The sequence below is a fragment of the Rhinolophus sinicus genome, linkage group LG05 (assembly GCF_036562045.2).
Source record: "Rhinolophus sinicus isolate RSC01 linkage group LG05, ASM3656204v1, whole genome shotgun sequence".
Lineage (NCBI taxonomy): Eukaryota > Metazoa > Chordata > Mammalia > Chiroptera > Rhinolophidae > Rhinolophus > Rhinolophus sinicus.
Genome location: NC_133755.1, coordinates 48,538,680 through 48,561,891, shown reverse-complemented (window position 1 = coordinate 48,561,891; position 23,212 = coordinate 48,538,680). Strand labels below are relative to the sequence as shown.

The 23,212-nt window shown below is 40.5% G+C and overlaps 1 protein-coding gene across 1 annotated transcript in view; it reads left to right on the top strand.

The window, feature by feature from the left end:
- Positions 1–23,212, top strand: part of C1D (C1D nuclear receptor corepressor) — a 44,322-nt gene that overhangs the window by 1,072 nt on the left and 20,038 nt on the right. The window contains exon 2 of the mRNA XM_074332079.1: positions 6,043–6,211. The gene's annotated coding sequence lies outside the window, so the exon portion shown is untranslated. The remainder of the gene's footprint in view (positions 1–6,042; positions 6,212–23,212) is intronic.

The window sequence follows — 23,212 nt, the reverse complement described above, 5'->3', positions numbered from 1 at the left end:
GAGATGCAAGGGACCAAGAGCTGGGCAGCCCAAAACAGCAGGTGCTTTTAGAACGCTCAGTCCCAGGCCTGCCGTGCACGTAACCCGTAAAACAGACCCATCGAATGGGAAAAGGCAAGCATAGGCCTTCTGGAAACTGAGACGCCCCCCCCCTCAAATCTAAAGAGCTGTTGTTGAGAGAAAACCAGCCTGGTCAGACAAGAGACAAGATATTTAGAGCAAGACTGTGGGAAACAGAGTCACCAGGGTGGGTGTGGGCAGAACCCTGAAGAAGTTATAGGGACAAAGACGGCAAACTCCCAGAGCAGGGGACATTCCCCATGGTGCTGTGCGCGGGAGCTGAGTAATTTTTGGATGTTGGATACAAGGGCATACATCACCAAAGGATAAATAACTTGCAGGAGAGTCAACACAGTACCAGCTGCAGGCCTCAGAGACTCTCATTAGTAACCAGCAGGGATACAGGGCTGCAGTTCTGGGCCCCCGGGCCTCCCTCCCCTCGCTGTTCTGTCAGGGCCAAACTGGGAAAGCAAGGAGAAAAAAGCAGACCTGTTAATTAGTGTGGCTCGTGTCTAGCTGCCTACCTGCCGTGGGGAAAGGGCACCAGAGAGGGGCTGGTCCCTCGGGTTGGCCTGTTATTTACCAAGCTCAGTGAGGCCTGAGGCAGAAGCATTCCAGTGACTCTGGGGATGATCCCAGGAAGGAGCCGTCTCTGAAGTCAAGCTGCAAGGCAGCGGAAACCCAGTAGGTCAGGCACCCAGCAGCAGCCAGAACATCTGCTTGCACACAACACGCGAAGGCCTCCAACAGAAGCCACTCAAATCTACGTACCAGTTCTGCCCCCATCTCAGGGGACCACTTGCCCTGGGGTGCTGCTGGGCTTCTACTCTGAAAACCAGAAAGTCCCAGGCAGCCCAGGATGAGTTGGTCACCATACCCCACCTTTGTAGGACAGCATTGTCCTCTGAGGAGCGTACAAGAGGGGCCACAATGTGTGAGAGGGGAGGCCTGACAAATAGGGACTACTCGGATCTCGCCTGCTCATGCTTTGGGGACTTTAAAACAAGGAGAGAAACCAAGTTGTCTGCCCTCTGGTGGCTTGTCATTTGCTTCAAGGTAGTTGACACCTTTGCCATCAAATATAGAAGACTTGTTAGCTAAGAGAGGAAGCCTACAGCAAATTCAGAGGGGAAGCCAAAATGCTGCCCCCCAATCATTCATGGGCCAAAAAGCAGGTACTCCCAACCCAGGCCCCATTTTACTGATGAGAAAAACCGAGGCTCAGAGCTGTTACATGAATTGCCTAAGGTAATGCTGCTAAAATATAGTAAAACTCTGATTTCCCTCTGTTCTTCTGGTTTCTTGTCTGGAATTCCCTCCCCTACAATAAGTCAGGTATCAGTGACGCATGCTCATAACAGAGATCCCCTGGGTTCGCTTGAGATGGCTGAGCTTTGGCCACAGTTGATTCCCATTTGACAAGTTCCACAGGACGTCCTGCAGATTGGAGAGGATTTTTATTTGTTGTCTTTACTAGGAAAAGTGGAATTTGGTGTGAGACACATTTGTCAAGCACTGTCTGAGACACCTGTCCCCAGAGGGGTGGGTGTTCCCTCTGTGGAACAGAAGACCCTGGTGAAGGAGGTGACGGGCCACCACAACGGTCAGGAGGGATCCTGTGGGGAAACGTGAAGCAAATCCCCCCTCCCCAGGGGTAGGAGCAGGCTCAGCTGCCAATACTGGCCCGTTAATCTTTGGAAGGCCCCAGTCATCACTTTTATTCAATAGCATATATGGATTGTTAGGCCAAACTGACCACTTAGAACAGCAGTCTCTCTCTACATTGTGCAGCTGGTATTCAGTCGTGTAATCAAATTGTCTAATTGAAGAAGTCCATATTGAACAAACCGACAGGAAGTTCACTGACTTAGTAGTAGTTTTGAATTCTTAATTCTATAGTTTTTATCGCATAAAGATGTTACTTTTTTAAAAATCAGGCCTTCTCTTATTTTGGAAAATTCCTGAGACTGACGTAAGGAAGTTTTGTGGGTGCTATAAAAGCTATTTGGTTTTCTGTGTGCCCTGGTTGTGTGCATACACCATAGATGGATTAAACTGAAGATTAGAAACAGCTGAAAAGAGAATTGGTAAACTAGAAAAAAGAGCTAAAGAAATTATCCATAATACTGAACAGAGACATGGGGAGATGAAAACATCGACCCATCAATTAAACAATACGGAAGATAAATAAACAAATAGAGGACAGACAATATTTGAAGTGATCATGGATAATAATTTTACAAATGTGATGAAAGCCATGAATCCACAGCTACAGGAAGAGCAACATATATATCAAGTAAGTGCTCAGTAAATGTAGGGAGCACATTATTATTACTTTCATTTCTGGACATACCCTCCCTCTGGTCACTGTGCAATCAAGTTCATTGATTATCATATATCAGGGTGTAATTTCCTCGTTCTCACTTCTGCCTCCCTAGTGCATCTCACCTTTTCTGCCTGAATCCTTACCCTCTCCCTTCCACTGCCACCTCACATGTATAAATGTGAGCAGTGTCCAGGCTTGTCTGATAGGGCATTTAAAAGCCTGTAGATGGATGCCAAGAAGGACATCCTAAGCATAAAGAGCCATAATCTTCTGTGTGTTAAGGCCCAGCAGATGTGGCTTTTGCTTCTAAATATGTTTGGATAGTTCTCTTTGGTCTTTTATGAAACTCTGTGTAATATCTAAGTGAGGCATTCTGAGGGCTCCAAACAGGACATTTAACTCCAATGAAATAAAATCAAGAGACAGCCTTATGGGAAAATTTGGATGCTGATGGGGTCTGAATGGCTTATGGAAAAGGCCACCAGAACTAGGGTTCCCAAAGAATAATGAATGCACATTTACTTCGTGTATTTTGACAAACCCTACTAGAATCCTGGCAGCTAACGTCTCAAGCTAAAAGTGTCGATTTTCATTGTGCCCTCAGGACCGTAGAGAAATAGTACAAAGTCATCCTCTTCCCCCATTTTCTTCTTTTTTTAGCTCCAGTACAGCACAGGCCAACTGCATTTGGCTCAGGAATGAGGCATTTTGCAGCATGTTTTGAACTGCTTCCAGAATTGCAGTTCGTTTCCTTGGCTAGAAACAGATGGAAAGAGCTCATATCTAACTACCTTCACTCTCCCCCAAATGCCTGACTCCCAGCAAACACAATCCACAGTGCGATGCCTAATGTGGTTCTTCTGTCCACAGCTGCCAGCTCCTAACTCTTCCTCAGATTTCTGTCTGATACAATGGCTGCTGCTATTGTATCATGGAATGGGTTGATGGGTGTCCCCCTAAAAAGATATATTGAACTCTGTATTAAGACACAGAATCAATAGGATATGCAGAGATATACAGAAAGAGATTTATTATGAGGGATTGGCTCACATGAGTATGGAGGCTGAGAAGTCCCACAATCTGCAGTTGGCAAGCTGGAGGCCCAGGAAAGCCGTGGTATAGTTCCAGGCCCGACCCGAAGGCCTAAGAACCAGGGGAGCCAATGGTGTAAGCCCTGGTCAGAGTCTGAAGGCCCAAGAACCAGGAGCACTGATATCCAAGAACAGGAGAAGATGGATGTACCCTCTCAAGCAGAGAGCACATGAGGGAGAGGGCAGTTACTGATGCAAATTTCTCACAGAAAGTGAGAAATTCACTCACAGTAAGTCCCTTCCAGTAGGTCTGGAGTGGGGCCCAAGAGTCTGCATTTTTAACCCGGTGGTTCAATAGGATGTCTGCAAAGTCAGGAATTGTAGGATAAACTTACTTTTAAATAGTATATTAGTTACTAAATTCCAATATGGGGAGGGAGGTTTGCCCCACACCACCAAGCTATGCTCCAGACACCAGCTGTGTGTCCTAACAATTCAACTCAATTCTGACGGTCTGTCCAGAGACAGCTTCTGGTCTCACAGGGTAAGGTCTCAGTCCTACAACCACCCACTGCCCCACCCCCACGCTGCCCCACTTGAGATGCCAGTGGAAGGTCCAGGTTGTTACCTGGACTTCTGACTGACTAGCTACAGATCAGAGGTCCCCACGACCTCTTCCTTGGGTTCAATTAATTTGCTAGAGAGCCTCACAACAGAACTCAGAAAACCCACTCACTCACTAGATCACTGGTTTATTACAAAAGGGTATAAGTCAGGAACAGCCAGAGAGAAGAAATGCAGAGGGTAAGGTATGGCGGAAGGGTGTGGCTTGAATTCCCTCGGAGCAGAGCCTGAGACAGGGATTCAGGAGCATGTGGTTCATTGAGGGAGTGCTCTTCAGAAGCAAACAAAAGGAGGTAGAGGAACAGGCCAGGGAATGAGTGAGCAAGGACACTGCCTGAGGTAAAACCTACCTTGGCCTGATCCATGGGGGGTAGACTCTGGAGCAGTGCTGTCCAATAGAGGTTACTGCAATAATGGGAATGTTCTATATAATTGGGAATGTTCTGTATAATTGGCACTGTCTAGTACAGCTACCACTAACTACATAGGGCCATCAAGCATTTGAAATACGGCTAGCATAACCAATGAACTGAATTTTAAATTTAAATAGCTACGTATGGCTAATGACTACCATATCAGACAGTATAGTTCTGGAGTATAAACCTCAAAACAGAATGAGGTGAGAGGGCTGGCTTCTTGTGGCTCTTCGGCTGGGAGCCACCCCCGCCTTGGTGGGGCAGGGCAAAATGACCCAGGCAAGGCTGTTAGGACATTCACACAGTGAAGGGGTGTGTGTACTGGCCAAGTAAAGGGGATGGGCTGCACCACAGTGCCCACTACATGTTGGTCCTCAGCTGAGGGAGAACTATTTTCATCCCAACTCATCGATTTCTCCAAGAACTGAACTGTAACCATAAAACAACCTGAAGCCAACAATGGGCCATGTATTTCATACAGCAGAACAGCCTTCCTAAGTCCCAGAGATGTTGGTTCCTCTCCCACCTCAGTCTTAAATCTTTACTGGCAATTCTTCTACTGGTTTGCTGGTCTCAAGAGGAGGGTCATGATCTTTTGCATAAGTACGCAGAGGGAATTTTTCTGTAGACTTCCGATTATTAGCTGTTTCAGCCATAGAAAGGACATCTATTTGATTTTACAGTATCTCCTGCAATCTTTGAGATGGCTAGCCCAACAGCTCTAACGAAAAAAGAAAAAACAAAAACAACTTTGCCCTTTCTACACTGGAGTGTCATAGATACAAAGTTATAAATGAGGAAACCCAGTTCATGTTTTATTTATACCTATTACACATAATTTATAGCGTTGAAAAATGCATCCAGCCTAATTTATTCAGGAATTAACTCTGGGAGAGATTAATTTTGGATCGATGGCCCTTTCCTAAAGTATATCATCTCTATTCATAATCTTGGCTTGCAGACAGAGATGATAATTAAAAAAAAAAAGAAAGAACGAAAAACAAAACCATAAGCAAAACCAAAAATTTCCAAAAGGATACTTTAAGTCCTTAAAATGAGGATAACAAGATGTTTTGAAAATTAGGATAACTTTGGAGTTTACTAATACAGCCAGAATTTAGAACTCATCTTAACTGTTCTTTCCACTGAGTTTGGATGTTTAGTAGAGAGTTTTATATGGAAAGACATAAAACAGAAGAAAATTAAAAAACAGAACTTTGCACCTATCAATTATTTAATAATAATAAATTAGCAACTCTAAATATTTAATTAGCATAACACTTCTATCACCTATGTCACATCTTTCCAGACTACCAGGCAAATGTGTGCATATGTGTGTGCGCATGTGTGTGTGTTGGGAGAGGAAAGGATGGAAGGACATAATATCGCTGTGAGCCTCTTGACAGTCAAGGGGAAAAGGGAACAATAGAGCCTAATACAAGAAAGTACATGACTTTGCCAGGAGGAACTAATTTGGTTTTTGTTTCAGACCATTGTCTTTTTTTTTAAAGAAAGCTATCTTTATTTTTAACAACAAGCAAATAAATAATATAGTAGATAGTCTTTTCTTCTTTTTTTTCCTTAGATCCCAACCATCTGTATTGCCTTACACCTGGCCCATTTCATTCACTTACATTACCTGCCTGGCGCCGGCTGACACTGTGTTTGTGACCTGTTGTCCTGAAGATGCCGTGCAGAGCTTATCATGCCTGCCTCTTCCTGTTTAAGCCTCTGGCCAGTCAGAGTGCCACCAGGTGGGTAGAGGAGGAGACAAACTGAGTTGTCCGCCACCCTTCCCATGGCCGATGAAGCCCTCTCTCCACAGCTAGTATGGTTTCATAACTCTTCTTTCCTGAGCCCCCTGGCACTGTCGTCACCCCAGCAGCCAGCCAATGCCCAGAATTTGAGGCCATCTCTGGCAATAGATAAGGGTACCACAGGAGGGAGACTGGGGAAAGGATACCAGAAAGGTCTCCCTTACAGATGGGGTCTTGTTTGGTAGTGTCTACTTGAAAAAAAAAAAAAAGAAATGCAGGGGCATTCTACCTAGCTATGTATCTTACTGGACAAAACCAGAGAGTATAATATTAAGTCATCGGCCTTTAGATTATCTGACCAAGTGAGTGATTCCGGCTTGCCTCTGGACTGTCCCTGGAAGCTGCATGATTTAGTTCTGAAAGGGAGAACAAATCTCGCTCCTTCGCCAGCACTCCACAAAAAGCAATGCAGGACGTTTACTCAAGTGCACAAATCTCTAAACTTTGCTGCCACACATGGGGGAATTACTGGCCCTTGAAACCTATCACAAACAGGTAAGAAGGAGCTTATAACATGATTTGACACGGAGTTTTGAAGGACCCCCTCAGAAATGTGGAAAGTGCAGCTGTAAAGGCACCATTTCAGGAGATTAGGATTTCAAATTGTGTTGCTTTATCTTGGCGTTTTTCTTTTCACAAGCTTTTCCTTAGGCCTTGCCGCGGGGTTCTTTTTTTTGTCTTCCTTTCTCTCCTCAGTCTACATATGAAGGTTTGCAATGCTTCATGCATGAAGACGTGTGCAAAACTGAGTAAATTCAATATGACCAACTTTGTAGTCACTGGCTCCACATGCATTTGCTTGCTGCGAAGAGGAAAGCATGTGAGGAAAATATACTGCCCCTGAAGGAACGAATCGGTCTCAAGGATAATTGCTCATTTTTAACCGTTCCTTGTGTCTTACCAGAGTAGATCAGTAAAGAGGCTGGCCCTGTGGCACGAAGCGCTCTCAGCCACAACTCTTTGCAGTGGGCCCATTTCTAGGCCTTCTCGCTCTCCATCCTGGTTATATCAGCAACAGCTCACCACTACCAGCTCTCTGGGTCTCCTCTCAATTCCCTGATATTTCTTGAGGTTCTCACAAGGCTCGAGCCCCTGGGCTCCTGGCAGCTGAAATAAAACCTGAAAGAAATCCACGTAGCTCTGCAAACAGTGCGCAAGGAGCCAAACCCTTCCATTTTTGGTCATGTGGCTACTGGAGTCCCTGAGCTTAGAACTCGGAGTTAATGCTGTTGGAAAACTTGGGACCAAACTCTAGGCCTAGAAAGGGAAGAATAGACTTAGTCCCCAGCCCAAAGACCCTTCTATTTCCTTCAGAGAAATCATGAAACAACCACTCGCCTTAGATTTTCTGGAGCAATCCTGTTTTGAGCATTCTTGTTTTGTGGTCTATAAACATTCTTCTGTCCATATTAGAGCATGTGTTCTAACTGTGGCTGGGGTTGAGGAGACGCAGAAGTTGGGAAGATGTAGGTCTAGGAGCTAACAGAAATTGGGGTCAAATTGGGTTTATATTGTTTCTGGGCAACTATTAGGGCAATTTGTTACAAAGAAGGTCCGCAGACTGGGACAGAAGTCGAGACTGGTCCACCAGTTTAGCCCGTTCTCAGTCTTGTTAATGAAACAGAAATCAGAGTGCTGATGAATGGAGGAGGAAGAAGAATGGCAGGATGAGGAGCTGGGAGCATTAGTTGGGGCAGAACGCATTGCACTGGATGATGTATAGGCAAAGACGGTCCAGATGGCCCTAGGGACCTGCGATAGAAGTTAAGAGGGAAAAGATTGGGACAAGCTTTGCCTATTCCCCTATTTTGCTTAAGCCAGCCTTAATCCTTTGGGATTTAACTTCTGAATAATCAATGAAAACTCTTAAATATTGTGACACTTTACTAGGGAGAATGGCCAGTTCTTAACATTTTTACGTGCATGTGTGTCTGCAGATGAAAAGATAGCACTCTGGTGTGACCCAAAAGGGTTTGACGACCTGGTCCCAGTCTATCTTTCTCAGCTCATCTTTTCCAACCTTCCCATCAACCCCTTGCTCTTGTCCTTCCAATCTCTTCCCCATTCTCAGGCACACCAGCACCTACACAGCAGTGCCGAGAGTCTTCTCACTGCCCAGTATGGGTCCTTCTCTCTACTCTCTGGAAATTTCTTATTTTCTGTTCTTCATGTTCCCTGTCAAGTTCCTTCTATCATGACTTTTCTAGCTCCCCAGAGAAAATTAATCCTACAACTCTCTGAACTTCCATTCTTATGCTACTATAGCATATGCACAATGATAATTATTTCTTCATTGGTATTGCTCTGCTATATCATGTATGTTTTCAGCAGGGAAACCAAAGTCAAATTGAGTTGCCTTGCCCTGCATTAAGCTAAATGAATAGTCTGAGATATGCAAATACACTGTCAGTATTTGGTAGGTGTTTATAAAAGAGGGGAGGAGAACGGGGATAGAGAAGCTCTATCTCTGCTATCAATAGTGCATACTGGAATACATACATATGCATTAAAAATAAATATGTGTATATATATACACAACATATATAGATATACAGAATTACTTACTATGTACCATGTATGTGCTAAGCAATTTTACATGGATGTTTTTATTTAATTCTCACAAGGGCCTCTAAGGCAGTAACAGTACTTCTTCTGTTTTAGAGGTGAACAAATAGAAATGATTAAGGATTTAAATAATTTGACCAAGGTCACATAGCTAATAATAGAGCATAAATTCAAATTCAGATGTTCTGACTCCAGAGCCCAAGATTTCATCTGTTATTCATAATTACCTCACTTTTATCCTACCTGTATTTATCATAACGTACAGCTGTCATTTTCTTAGGTGCCTGCCTCCCATTTTCGAAGCTGAAAAGTCCAGACATTGTCACAGCCTTCTTTGCAGGTAGGGTGCAGGCACATGACCCAGGACTTGACTATATAGATGCACCTGCTAGTGACGTTGAATTGGGAGCTGGTGACATAACAAGGCAGAGGCAGTGGAGAATCCAGAGGTACCAAGGTGATGGTAGCATGAGCAGTACCACCCCGAGTTCAGGGTCTGTGTCTGCTGGGCAATCGACAGCATCTGTTATTCGGTGGTGGGGGCAGCGGTGCTGATTTCCTCTTAGAGGGGTTAGCGGCTGTGTTTTTGGCTGGGTTCCACCTGCTTCCCAGCTTTCTTTCTCTAGTCATTTTGAGCCTTGTCCCAATCATGTTGAACTATCCAACAACTCAACAGCAAATGCTTCTTTTTCACTTAATCAGCCAGAGTTAGTTTCTGTTCCTTGCAGCTAACAACCCTGACTGGTATAATATGGAAACTAATTATCTTGTATATAGTTTGATCCCCACATACATCAGTCCTACCGGGAAGGGAAAACCCAGAATTTTATAAAAGTTCAACAGAGTGGAGGATGAAGGTGGCAGATTGTGTATCACTGGGAACAATTTCTAGCTGGTCTATCTGACTACCTATTTATAATTCATATTGCCATTTGCATGGATGACTATGAGACTTTTCAGTATGTTGTTATAAAACTAGTGTCCAGAAATGGATTTTTATCTTCCAAGTGTAATTTGATTTCCAAGTCTGACTCTAGGTTTAAAAATATTTGTAATGAATTTGGCTTTTACTTTGCTAAATACTTTATTAAATCTTTCCTGCTCATTATAGGCAAAATGCCTTCCCCAAATTGTAGTATTTCAAAAACTAAGATCACAGAGGAAGTTGAATTGCTGAATTATTTAATATAATCTGACTCATTCGACCCTTAGCTTCTGAGATGGAAGAAGATATGATAGCTTACATAAAGGTTATTGATAAATTCCAAGATGAAATCCACTTTGAAGAGAATGAAATGTGGTTAGGGGAGTAACCAGTCTCTGTGGCCTAAGGCAAGGAGAGAGCTGAGTTTATAGTTTGACAAAAGGGTTATAATTACAAGGCATTTCTGAACTTCTGGAAGAAGCTACCGCTTCAGATGGCCAAGTGGTCTACTGAGATGTCAGATATTAGACAGGAATAAACCTTACAGAGGCCAGGGATTTGACCTCAGTAAGTCTAGACATGCTAACACGATTATCATTACTCTAATCAGATTATAAAGTAAACACACACTCTACAAAGCAAAGAATCTCATGGGGTTGTTATTTAGAAAACAATGAAAGGCTGCTTTCTATCTACTGAGGATACAACTGGAAGGAATGAGGTGGTTTTGCAGCATGAGAAATTTTAGTTATATCAATGGCTCTCGATCAGGAATGATTTGGAAATGATGGTAGGAGGACGGGGAGACAGGGCGCTCCTGACATCTCCTGGGTGGAGGCCAGGGATGCTGCAAGGCATCCTACAGTGTGAAGGACAACCGCCCACAACAAAGAATTATCTGGCATCCAAAATGCCAGTAGTGCAGAGGTTGAGAAACCCTGGGTTAGATGCAAGGAAGAAATTTCTGAATCTGAAGTTATATAAATATTGGAATGGATTTACAGCTCCAGGGGTATTGTGAGGTGAGTGAAATACTTGCCATAGGGTGCAGAATTTAAGAGTGCCAGTAACTTCAGTAATCAAGATGAGTAGTATTTTCAAATATCAAAATAAGTGCAAAAAGTCCCTGATGAACAATATATCAAAATTTTAAATAAAGACAGGATCCGACAGAGATGGGATTTGAGTAGGGGAAGTTAAAATATTATTTATTTTGATTACTGAGGTTTTGGGCACCAACTCCCCCCTTAAATTTTGTGCCCCCGGCAAGTGCCTCAATCCCCTCACCTTAGTCCTGGCCTGTTGGATTATCAAGGGTATGGAACCATTTTAGCTAAAAGGTGATTTGATTTGATTATTACTAAACTGGGAGTAGTTAAGGCTGCTGAGGGTAATGAGAAGGTTTTTTCCAGCTCTAGAATTTTAGATTTTTATAACAATGTTAAGTAAGGAGGCAACCCTCACAATAAGCCACATAGCATTTCCCTAATATAGTTTTTTAACTTCTCTGATTTATAGTCCGATCTTGACTAGCCAATATCATCTGCATTGTGAAGGATAATGTATGAATGGCATCCCAAAGAAATATGTGGCATTAATAGTGATCTTTCGCAGCACTCTTTTGGTGTAACTCACACATCCAGAAAAATAACCACTGTCTGACTTTTTCATTTTTCTTAGCAAGTAAAGTATACCTCCTCATTCTCTCCCTTCCCCAATCCCACTTCACCTCAAAAATAACTTACTATTCTTTTCTGGGCTCCATTGAGATTGACATTATTCTACACTACTTGTCCCTTTTGCCTCCCAAAATGCCATAAATGGAATTTTTGGTGTGTTGGGGAGGGGGTGGATTTTAAATATTTTTCTTTCTACTAGGCTTGGGGAAATAGTCTGTCTATATGTAATTCAGTTTATGTATATGGGATATCAAGCACTTACATCATAACGTTGACCCCCTCAGGAATGTCACATGAAAGTTTCAAAGATAATTTACTATCCTGGGCATGGCAAGATAGACTGTTATAAAAAATTACAGTAGTATTACTAATTAGGAGAAATGTGGGCTTGGATGCATATCAGAACAAACACTCTAACCATTGTAGATTGCCTTCCATTAATTTCCCTGGTTTCCATCTATGCACGGCAGCCTGTTAAGAGTCCCTCATTCAGCAAATGTGCTCATGCATGAAGTAACTGGATATAGGACTCAGCACTTCCCCACATCCTGTCACTTAATCTAACTGACATATGTACCATTCCTTTTGATCTATGCTAAACATCTTTATCTCAGTGCAGATCTCAACTTTCTATCTGTTATTTTTAAAAAATGCTTTAATCAGAGGGTGGCGACAAGTTGGGTTGAATTATAGGGTTTGAGTTTAGGATTTTTTTTTTTCATTCTGTTAGAAACAAGGCAACATCAAACTTAGGCTTCTTCTTCCCAACCACTTAGTCATTGCTATTTTGATGAGCCATTTTGTGTTTATTTCTTGAAAGAAAGAACAAAAAGAAAGAAAAGAAAAAAAAAAAGAACTAAGGAACTAAGTGGTAGATGGGTAGATGAAGAACCATTCTAATTTAATTTGAATTACCAAAGCTAGACATAGCCAAATGTCTTCTTCTCTTTCTTTCTTATTACTTTTATTTTCTTTTTCCTTCTTGGTCCAGAGGTGAATGGAAGTTCATGTATGTCTGCCCACTGCTTAAGAAAAGGATGCATTTAGTTGTCTAGACTAGGGTTTGGGACTCTTGAGCTGCCAGGATGTGAACTTTGTTGTACCAGGAGAGGGCAGTGTAGAGCCCGAGTGGAAATCCTGTTGCCTTGGGCAGAAGAAGTCCGGCAGCCCATTTAGGATTATGCATTTTGACTAACAACAGGTCATAGGATCTAAATTGTATGTGCCTAAGATTTCCTATGCCCAAAATGGTGATGAAAACGCTTAAAGGTTTCTCTATAATAAACTGTCTACGTGAATATTAGGTTTGTGGGCTACCTCTTATTTTGTGGCAGAAAAGAAAACTATGACCCGGGAGAATATTAGTTAGCTCTTCAGAAAGAAGACCAAATGAGATAAATGGGGTGTTTGTTCTCTTTTCTATATTCCTGTCCTCTAAACAGATGTTACTCCACCATTTTATATAATTGTATATAGACTGGACAAATGAAGGAGGAAGTGAATGAGTCAGAGTTCATTGAAAATAGTAAGGATTCTTTTATGACATTTTGGTCTTGGTCATACTTAAAGTATAGGTCATGAGGAAAACGTATTTCTTACTGTGGTTCGTGTTCATCACTGCTGCGAAGAGTGTGTTGTACAACATTTCAAATAGAATCCTACAACTACAGGTGACCCTTAAACAACACAGGGGTTAGGGGTGCTGCCCCCTGCACAGTCGAAAATCCGTGTATAACTTTGGACTTCCCGATATCCATCTATAGTGATGATACGTAGTGGTTGCCGAGGACATGAGTGGGGGATTCACTGGGAAAGGGGCATGAGTAAACTTTCCAAGAAATGTTTTATAGCTTAATTGGAATGGTCTCGCATTTGCCAAAACTCATTGAATGGCATAGTTACAATGAATACATTTTATTATATTTAAATTATACCTCAATAAAGTTGATTTAAGAAATCTTGTGACCTTAAGTACTTTGCAATGTTCTCAGCTTTTGATCCATTTTTGTGTGTGGGCAAGCACACATTGGTTTTAAGGTTAAACTTCCTGTTTAGGCCATCTGTACAACATACAAAGCAATGGTTAATGGTTATTGTATTAGTTTCCTAGGGCTATCCTAACAAAGTACCACAAACCAGGTGGCTTAAACAACAGAAATTTTTCTGACACTTCTGGAAGCCAGAAGTCCAAGAGCAAGATATTGGCAGGGTTGGTTCCTTCTGAGGACTGTGAGGACGAATCTGTAAAATAAGATTTTACACTTTACTTATAGTAAAATAAGACCGGGTCTTTAATATAATATAATATAATATAATATAATATAATATAATATAATATAATATAATATAATATAATATAATATAATATAATACCGGGTCTTATATAAAACCGCATCTAATCTAATCTAATCTAATCTAATCTAATCTAATCTAATCTAATACCAGGTCTTATATAAGACTGGGTCTAATATAATATAACATAATATAATACCCGGTCTTATATTAATTTTTGCTCCAAAAGACTCATTAGAGCTGATTGTCAGGCTATGTCTTATTTTCGGGGAAACATGGTAATATAAAACTTTCACAGAATTTTTGGGAAATAGAATAAAAAATTCACCCAGATGTCATTACCTTATAGAACTATCTACTTTTCTCTGAAATTCTATACATGTTATGTTTAGATGTATTGAATGAACACAACATAGTATTTTCCTTCATAATATAGATGTACTTCTCCCTGCTGACAGTTTTGTTGTTGTTTGTATAACACTTCCACTGTATTTTTGTTCATGGTCAGGGAAATGATGCCAGGTTTCTTTCTTTTATACTAATCAGTGTACACATTTTCTAACCTTTTCTTTGTATAATAGTTACAAGGGTGAATCTAATTATCAACTAACCAATCAGCAGCAAGATGGGATTATAGTAATGTACCAGGCACAGAAAAAGAAATTAGAGAGGTAGAAAGAGGTCACAGTCCTTAAGAACTTGAAATCTAGTTGAGGAGTTTGCAAAAGAAGTGCCAGATCTGAATGCAGATCGAATTCCCTACTGTGTTTACCTGCACATTATACTTTTATGCCACCTGCTCTAAATTGCTCTTAGATGATTGCAGTGGTCAAAGACACTGAGGAAAGGGAGAGTGAAAAGGAAGCAATAGAAGAGTCAGCCCAGGGAAGGTCCCCCAGGACCAGTTGTGTGTTGGCTGCCATAGGAGAGAGTCAGTGCGACTTGATCTTGTCAAGAATTTTGCTCCTGCGACTAACAGGCGCTTGGGGGAATGTAGTGAAAATAATACTAATACAGTAATAAGATACTGTTTATTACTTGATATGAAAAGAACAAATCGGCTACTGACATAAGACATAAAAACAGATTCTACCCCCATTTGGAATTAAACACATGTCAAGGATGGTTGCTAAAGAAAATGAGAAGTTTCTACTCCCTACCCTCTAAAACAGCAAAACGAGCAAATAAAATCACCCATCATTCTACCCTTCTTTCACATTATATACTCTGTTTCTGAATGTGGAGAATTAATTATGCTGTAGATGAGATTAAGCCAATTTTGGTAATTAAGATTTTTCAAACCCATTATCTCTTGTATCCAGATGCAAATATTTTACTCTAGGGACAAGGGTTTTACAAAAGATCTGTCAAAGAATAAGGCCCTCTTCATGGATAGCTATTTGTTTTCCAATTAGCAAAAGTCATAGCTTAGAGCAAGTCCAAAATAGTACAGATTACTATAAATGCCTCTACCCAAACATTTCCGGTCTTGTTTGTTATCAGAATAATCACTTCCACATTTTAGTTTACTTTGTAGCATAAACAAGTTTTTAAGTTTATCTGGATAATATTTTCACCTTCAACGCTCCTTTGCCTGCAGGGTCCCAGTCTTTCTTTGGCAAAGGGCAGGACTCAGGACCTCTTCAAATATCCATTGTGATTTATGATCCTATAAGTTAATTTGCTTGATAAGGGCTATTGGGGCTTGAGTTCCCAGGACGGACACCCCAAGCTCCCATTATATTGAAAACACTTGTGTTGACTTGCAGTCTTCACACGGTATTCCCCAAGCCCAAGTTATGGAGTGTGTGAGATCTGCTTCTCTAGCGGCTTTCTGCTGAATTAATCCTTTTTGTGGAAACTGTCAGATAAACCAACCCTCGCTTTGAAATTAGCCCAGTTACTGAACCACAGTCACAATTAGCAGCAAACCCATTTTCCCATTTATTTCGGGAACCAAAAGTACTTTCTAATCCTGAGTTACTTAACCACGCCAGGTCCTGGTATTGTTATCCTATTACTGTTGCTAAAAGTAGCCATACCAAGTCAACTGAGAAGAGCTGCAGTACAGAATTCCAGCCTTGCTTGAAACTGGGATTCAAAACGCTATTTGGAACTATTCATTAGTTGTTATTAGTGTTACATAACAAAGAATTTGGCTGGTCTTTGTTCCTGGTTCCTGGGACTGAGCCTTTAAATTATAGGCATTTCTGAAGGGGTAGGAGTGCCTTTGTAATTGACGGTGGGGCCCTCAGATCCTACTTGAGTTTATGCTAATGAGGTGACCCTAGAGGGCCCCTAGATAGTGTCAGGATGGGGGTTGGCCATGCTGGAATGACCAACCATGTGATTAGAGGGTTGGGGCTTTGAGCCAGATGGTACCAGCCTAACCTCCAGCGAGGGGAGGAGAACTGGAGCTTGACTTCAATCCCGTGGCCAATGATTCAATCACGCAAGTCTATGTAATGAACATGATATCAATAAAAACTCTGGCCACCTGGAGCTTGGCTGAGCTTCCTTGTTGGTGATACACATCGATGTGCTGGGCGAGTGACCTGTCCTGAGGACATGGAGGGTTTGTGTCTGAGACCCTCCCAGGTCTTGCCCTATGTGTCTCTTCATTTGGCTGGTCCTGATTTGGATCCCTTATAAGAAAACTGTAATCGTAAGTATACCACTTTCCTGAGTTCTTCAGTCATGCTAGTGAATTACTGAACCTGAGGAGCTAGTGGAAACTTCCGAATTTGTAACCAGTTGGTCAGAGTGTAGTAGCCTGAGAACCCTTGGGCTGATATTTGAAGTAAGGAGAGTCTTCTGGAAGACTGTGTCCTTAGCCTATTAAATCTGAAATAATTCTGAGTAGTGTCAGAATTGCATTGCAACAAGGAACTTACTTGTTAAGTTTTTAACAGAAGTGGAAGAATTTCTTATGTATATATGATAACACATAGCCTGGTCAGTTGTCCAATTAATTTTCTTCTCTAGGTTTTTTTCTTTTTTCTTTTTTTTTTTTTTTACAGACTTCCAAGTCCAAATGAAAGAAAACAGGTTTTTGTTTTGTTTTGTTTTTCGTATATTGAAATGTAGCATGATGTTCTATTAATGGGGTTACTTAATGCAGCCATTGTTTCAACAGGTTAGGGTTTATAACTAGCTAGCTTGTTTTTGGTTAAGTGGAAACGAAATGACTAGATCTTTTAAACAACCACTTGTAGGACTGGGACACTAAAGCTCTACAAGGTAGGAACTCCACAGAAGCACAGAGGAAAACAAGATATGTTCCTGCAGTTTCCTTGGAAACAAAGATGCAAGGGTGGTACCAAAGTGGATACATCAACTTATTTGGGGAACTTCAGAGGAGACAAGAAGAGCTTTGTGAAACATTTCCACGTCTCTCACCACATAGAGTCTTATAACAGAAGACTCTGCATATAGTAGGTGCTCAATAAATGAGATGCTATGAATAAGGTCCTTAAAGGTTATGTGAGGGCTTTGATGTGAGCCCATGTGTTTGATTCTGGCTTCTTGCTGTAGCCAGCAGGTTCTTTAGGTAGTTTGTTAAGCTTCAAGGAATGACAATGTGGAGACAGGGAACTAGAAGTAGTGTGAGGAGTCATGGCTTCTAAATTATGCTTCTCAAAATTCTGTTTATACTTTCTGTTTCAATTAGTGCTCTAAGTACTGACACTTCCAACGTGGCCCCTGTCTGGAGGGGTGGAGGATACAGGGCAAAGTCAAGCAGTCTTTTCTACTGAGAATGTCCCCTCCTGCCCCTTGAAGAATGGTGAGTAATCCTGAGTAGAGAGTGTGATGCTGGTGCCAAGATGAGGCAACTATCAAATATGATACGTGAAAAAATATGCTCAAATCCAAACCCTTATTAAATGATGAACACAATTATTCCAGGTCACAGGGAACTTACACCATTCCTTCATCTTTTTCCTCCTTAAAAATGACATTTCAATTTAATTATATAATTATTAATTTTAAAAAGGAGCTGATATGGAAACATTAACCTGGAACTGTATTCAAAGACCAATGGGAAAATGTTCACTTGAATAGTAAAGATTGGATTCTTCATGAAGAAATAAGACACGCTGGTATTTCTTCAAGTTTGTCTCTCTGCCCAAATCAGAGATGCAGTTACAGCTGAGCCTTCAAAGGGCAGTTGTGGAGCTCCTTTATAAATGATCCTACTTTATCAATAAGTGTTTTAAAAAATTTCAGGTAGATACCCAGAAGGATTGCTGGGTCATGTGGTAAATCTATTCTTAATTTTTTGAAGAACCTCCATACTGTTTTCCATAGTAGTTGCACCAATTTATATTCCTACCAGCCGTGTGTGAGGGTTCCCTTTTCTCCACATCCTTTCCAATACTTGTTATTTCTTGTTTTATTGATAATAGCCATTCTAATAGGTGTGAGTGGTATCTCATTGTGGTTTTGATTTGCATTTCGCTTATAACTAGTGATGGTGAGTATCTTTTAATATATCTATTGACTATCTGTATGTTTTCCTTGGAAAAGTGTCTATTCAGTTCCTCTGCCTAGTTTTAAATCAGATTTATTGTTGTTATTGTTCAGTTGCATGAGTTGTTTATATATTTTGGATATTAGCCCTTTGTCAGAGGTATCATTTGCAAATATCTTCTACCAAACACTTATTCAAAAAGATACATGTACCCCTATGTTCACTGTAGCATTATTCACAATAGGCAAGAGATGAAAACAATCTAAGTGTCCTTTGATAGATGATCGGATAAAAAAGATGTGGTGCATATATACAATGGAATACTAATCAGCCATAAAAAGATGAAATGTTGCCATTTGCAACAACATGGGTGGATCTTCAGAGTATCATGCTAAGTGAAATAAGTCAGATGGAAAAGGACAAGAATCATATGATTTCACTCATATGTGGAATATAAAATAAAAAGCAACAAACAAACAAAAAAAACAAACTCATAGATACAGACAACAGAATGGTGGTTATCAGAGAGGAAGGGGGAAGATGAAGACGGTAAAAGGGATTAACTATATGGTGACAGAAGGGGACTTTGGGTGGTGAGCACAAAATTAAGTGTACAGCTATTGTGTTATAAATTTGAACACCCACACACAAAAAATTGTACACCTGAAATGTACATAATGTTATTAACTAACGTTCCCAATAAATTTTTAAAAATAGCCATGCTTCTTGGTGGTCCTGGAATCAAGACCATAGACTGCAGTGAAAGCTTTTCCAGATACTCCTCCCTGAGGACGGAGCGAAGGAAGCCTTGGAAAATGTTTGGGAACAGAGCGGTAGAATTCCTTCAGCCTCAAAGGACCTACTCCGGGACAAAATCCCCAAACAAAACAAATTACAAAACGCCCACCCCTGGAACAAGAATAAACTCTCCTTTAAGGAATGTTTAATTGAGCCATTAACACATAGTGAGGAGCAGAGGAAACACATTTCAATGCTCACTCACTGGGCTTACCAGGCATGTCATAACTGGCCTCGTAAAGCACACCCAATTGTCTCTTATTCCTTAATTAACATCTTGTAAAGTTGACAGTGTGATTACAATGGAATCAAACCAGAAATGAATTGGCACTTTTACCAGTAAACACCATAGCTTCCTCATGGGAACTTAAGAAATAGTGTGGATAGAAAGAAAGATGCCCACTACATAAGGAAAAAGCAAAAATAGTGCTGTCAGGAGCTCCTTTAAACCTTTAAGGAAGAAAATAACAAAGTAAGTGCAAAGGAATGCTGTCAAATGGAAGGAATCTTAGCCCTATGATCCTTTCATCAGCTTGCCCTTCTTCACGTAAGACTGGCTGAGCATGGAGCACAAAGGAAGTGTAGGGAGTAGCAAATGCCAGGCACAATTTTACCTTCTGTTTGATTATCTCATTTAATCCTACCAACAACCTATGAGGAAGATGCTATTACCATCTCCTTTTACAGAAGAGAGAACTGCAGCACAGAGAGGGAAAGTAACTTGCAGAAGGTCACACAGCCGTTAAGTTCTGTACTGGGGTTACAAGTCTGGAATTCTGACTTTATAGGTGTACTTTGTACCACTATACTACACAGACTTTTCCTCTGCTACACTCTTAGAGCAATCTTTCTCAATGTGATGTCCAAAGACAAACTTTCAGGGACTCTGGAATTCTGTGTGAATTAGTGGTTTTTTGTGATTTTACCTTTTGGGATAATCTGAAAACAATTAACACAAGCGTGTTTGGGGGATTGCATTGTAATTGGGTATAAGCCTGTGTTGAATTTCTATTTGCCTAAGTGAATTCTTGCCTTCTCTGGAATAATGTTATATTTATGGAGAAGCTGCAACTATAATACACAGAATTCTTGTCTATCCCTCACCAGTTTCCCCTAATGTCAATATCTTAAGTTACCCTGGTACAATTGTGTTGAAACTAAGAAATTGACATTTGTACATTGCTATTAGCTAAACTCCAAATTTTATTCAGAGTTCACCAATTTTTTCTATTAATGTACTTTATATGTTCTAGAATCCAATTTAGGGTATCTTACTGCATTTAGCATCTAGTAATTTTGTCAGAAAAAATTTTAACAAAAATCCCAATCAGTATTTGATTCTGTCCTGATTCATTCTAAGAAAGAATAAGTGTTGCAGTTATAACCAGAATTTTGTTACTGTATGATAAAATCAAATTTTAATCATATTTTTTCTTTTAATTTTCAAATTGGACAGAAACCAAACCTTTTCTTACACAATTTATTATCAAATTTCCTTCCCATTTGTAGAAATTTAACTAATATTTTCATCCTGCAAACTAATAGTTTTGATGCACTGTAGAACCTTCAGATGAATATCCTAACAGTGATGCATTGTCAGATGGTAATTACTGTGCCGCTTGTTGCACAAATATATATACCTTTGAACAGATATGCAGCATTATAATAAACTTTTTTCCCATTAATTTCAATATTATATTTCACCAATATCCCTTTAAAAATGTTATGAAATGAGTCCCAGTGGATATATAGCTTATACATTAAGAGTAAGGCACCTTGACATTTTTTTAGTTCAATAAATAACTCTCTTAATATCTAGGAGAATTAACACTTTCTGAGAAACTAAACTCATTCCTCTTCTCTGGCATGTATTTGTATGGAATTGTGGCAGTTGGCTAGTGCCACAGAATTACGGTGTGACACAATACTACACGTTTATGTCTCAGGTGCCTGAAGACTTCAACTAAGTTGGCCTGCCTCCCTCTGATCTTGACTGGGCTCACTCGTGTTTCTTGGGTGTGGGCTTTGAGTCAGCTGGTCTAGGCTGGGCATGGCTGCGTGACTGGGCTCTGCTGCTGTGTGCCCCTCATCCTCCTCCTGGGACATCCTCAGTGTGATGACACAAGCACAACAGAGCAAGCCCAGATTTTCAAGCCGCCTCGTTCATCACATCCATTGTTACCCCATTGGCCAAAACAAATCAAAAGGACAAACTCAGAACCGAAGGATGGAAAAATATACTCTGCCTCCTGATAGAAGGACTCGCAATGTCATGTGGCAAAAGGCACAGGAACAGAGAGGGCTGAAAAGTCATCCACTGTCCCTTTGTTTCACTATCTAGCCTTGTCATAACAGGCGCCTGCCTGTCTTACAATACTGAAAATTCAGTAGAGCCAAGCTTTTCAGGAATAGACATGGGAATATTCTCAAAGCATTCAATTGCAAACAATAGCACCTGATTTCTGTCATAAAATTTAGAAAAAATAATTAGTAGGTTGGGAATCATAATTTTATAGATTCTACAGATTAGGTTCAGAGCACTTCACTGGCACGTATGCCCATACCTTTGATGAGGAATGATCTGAGTCTCGGTCCAAGGCCTTTTCCCTTTCCACCTTGAGCATCAGTCCAGAAAATTCAGTTTACTGGTAGTGTTGACGTGGAAATGGCAGGAGGCAGTTTTGAAATCAGAGCATAGAGCTACATGCAATTCATAGGAAGGATTCATTCTGAGTGATAAATGCATTTATTTTCATTATGTTATAAACATTGATTTTTTGGCGGGGGGAAGGATGTTATATGGCAAAGTTTCAGGGGATCTGAAAGGAGTACGACAGGAATCAATTTCTTAACTAAGCATTGCCTTATCACAATTATTTTTTCAAATGGCTTATTCTAGGAAGGTTTTCACATTCTGTCTTTATTCCATTTTTGATGTAAACTGTTTAGGACAATAAAACACAGTGAAGCAAAGGTGAATGCTATGGTTTGAATGTTTGTGACCACCCCCCCCAAATCCACGTGTTGAAAGCCGACGACTATCCAAGGTGATGGTATTAGGAGCTGGGGGCTTTGGGAGGTGACTAGGTCACGACGGTAAAGCCCTCATGATGAGATTAATGCCCTTATAAAAGAGGCCTGAGAGAACTCCCGTCTGCTTTCCCCAAGTGAGAATGCAAGAAGTCAGCAGTCTGCAACTGGAAGAGGGCCCTCACCTGACCATGCTGGTACCACTGTAAAATTACAGTTTTTAGCTCTGTGATTCAAAAATAATCTGTGATGAGATGATTTAAGTGTGAATGTTCTATTTCCATTTATCATCTATTGATTAATCTTACCTGAGTCCATTATTAGTATAACGGCTGTAAAATGGTGATTTTTCTTATGCTGTCATTCAGAAGATAGAAAAAAAATTCCAATATTTTACTCTGGTATTAATTGGGATGCTGATTTTGTTATACATAGTTTAACATTAACGTTTAAGAAACTTCTTTAATTCAACATCAAAAATTTTTCTTTGTTTTCATTAACATCAGAATTTTTTATTTCCTCCTGTTTTAGTGATATTAGATAGTGATGATTATTGTTACTAATAATATTTATTAAATGTTCACTCTGTGCCAGGTACTGTGGTAAGGACTTACAGTATCTCATTTGGTCCTCATAATCCCTAAGAAATAGGTACTATTATTCTCTCTATTTTCCAGGTGAGAAAATTGAGGATCAGAGAGGTTAAATAATTTGCCTAGGGTCACAGAGCTATTTTGCCCTGAAGAGCTGCTGTCTCATCACTCCCCATCATTTGTACTATACAATAATCAAAGGGAAGGAATTGATCTTCACTGGGAATGGGATCAGTGCCTTTATCTTCCACTTCTAAGGCCAGCTGTATTGTTACATATCCACTCTCTTTCACTGCAGCCAAGGGCTGGAGTATTCACTAGTACTTTGAGGTCAATTCAGCCTCCTGATGTGACATGGAGTAACAGAAATTGTGAGGTGGCATAATGCAGTGGTCTTGAAATACTATCAGGGGGAATTCCCCCCACCCCCTCCGTGATTTGAGATTTGGTATAACTTCTTTTTTTACCTAGTTTTATTGAGATGGCATTGACATATAACATTGTATTAGCTTAAGGTATACAACATAATAATTTGATATTATATATTCCAAAATGATTACCACAATAAATTTAGTTAACATCCAT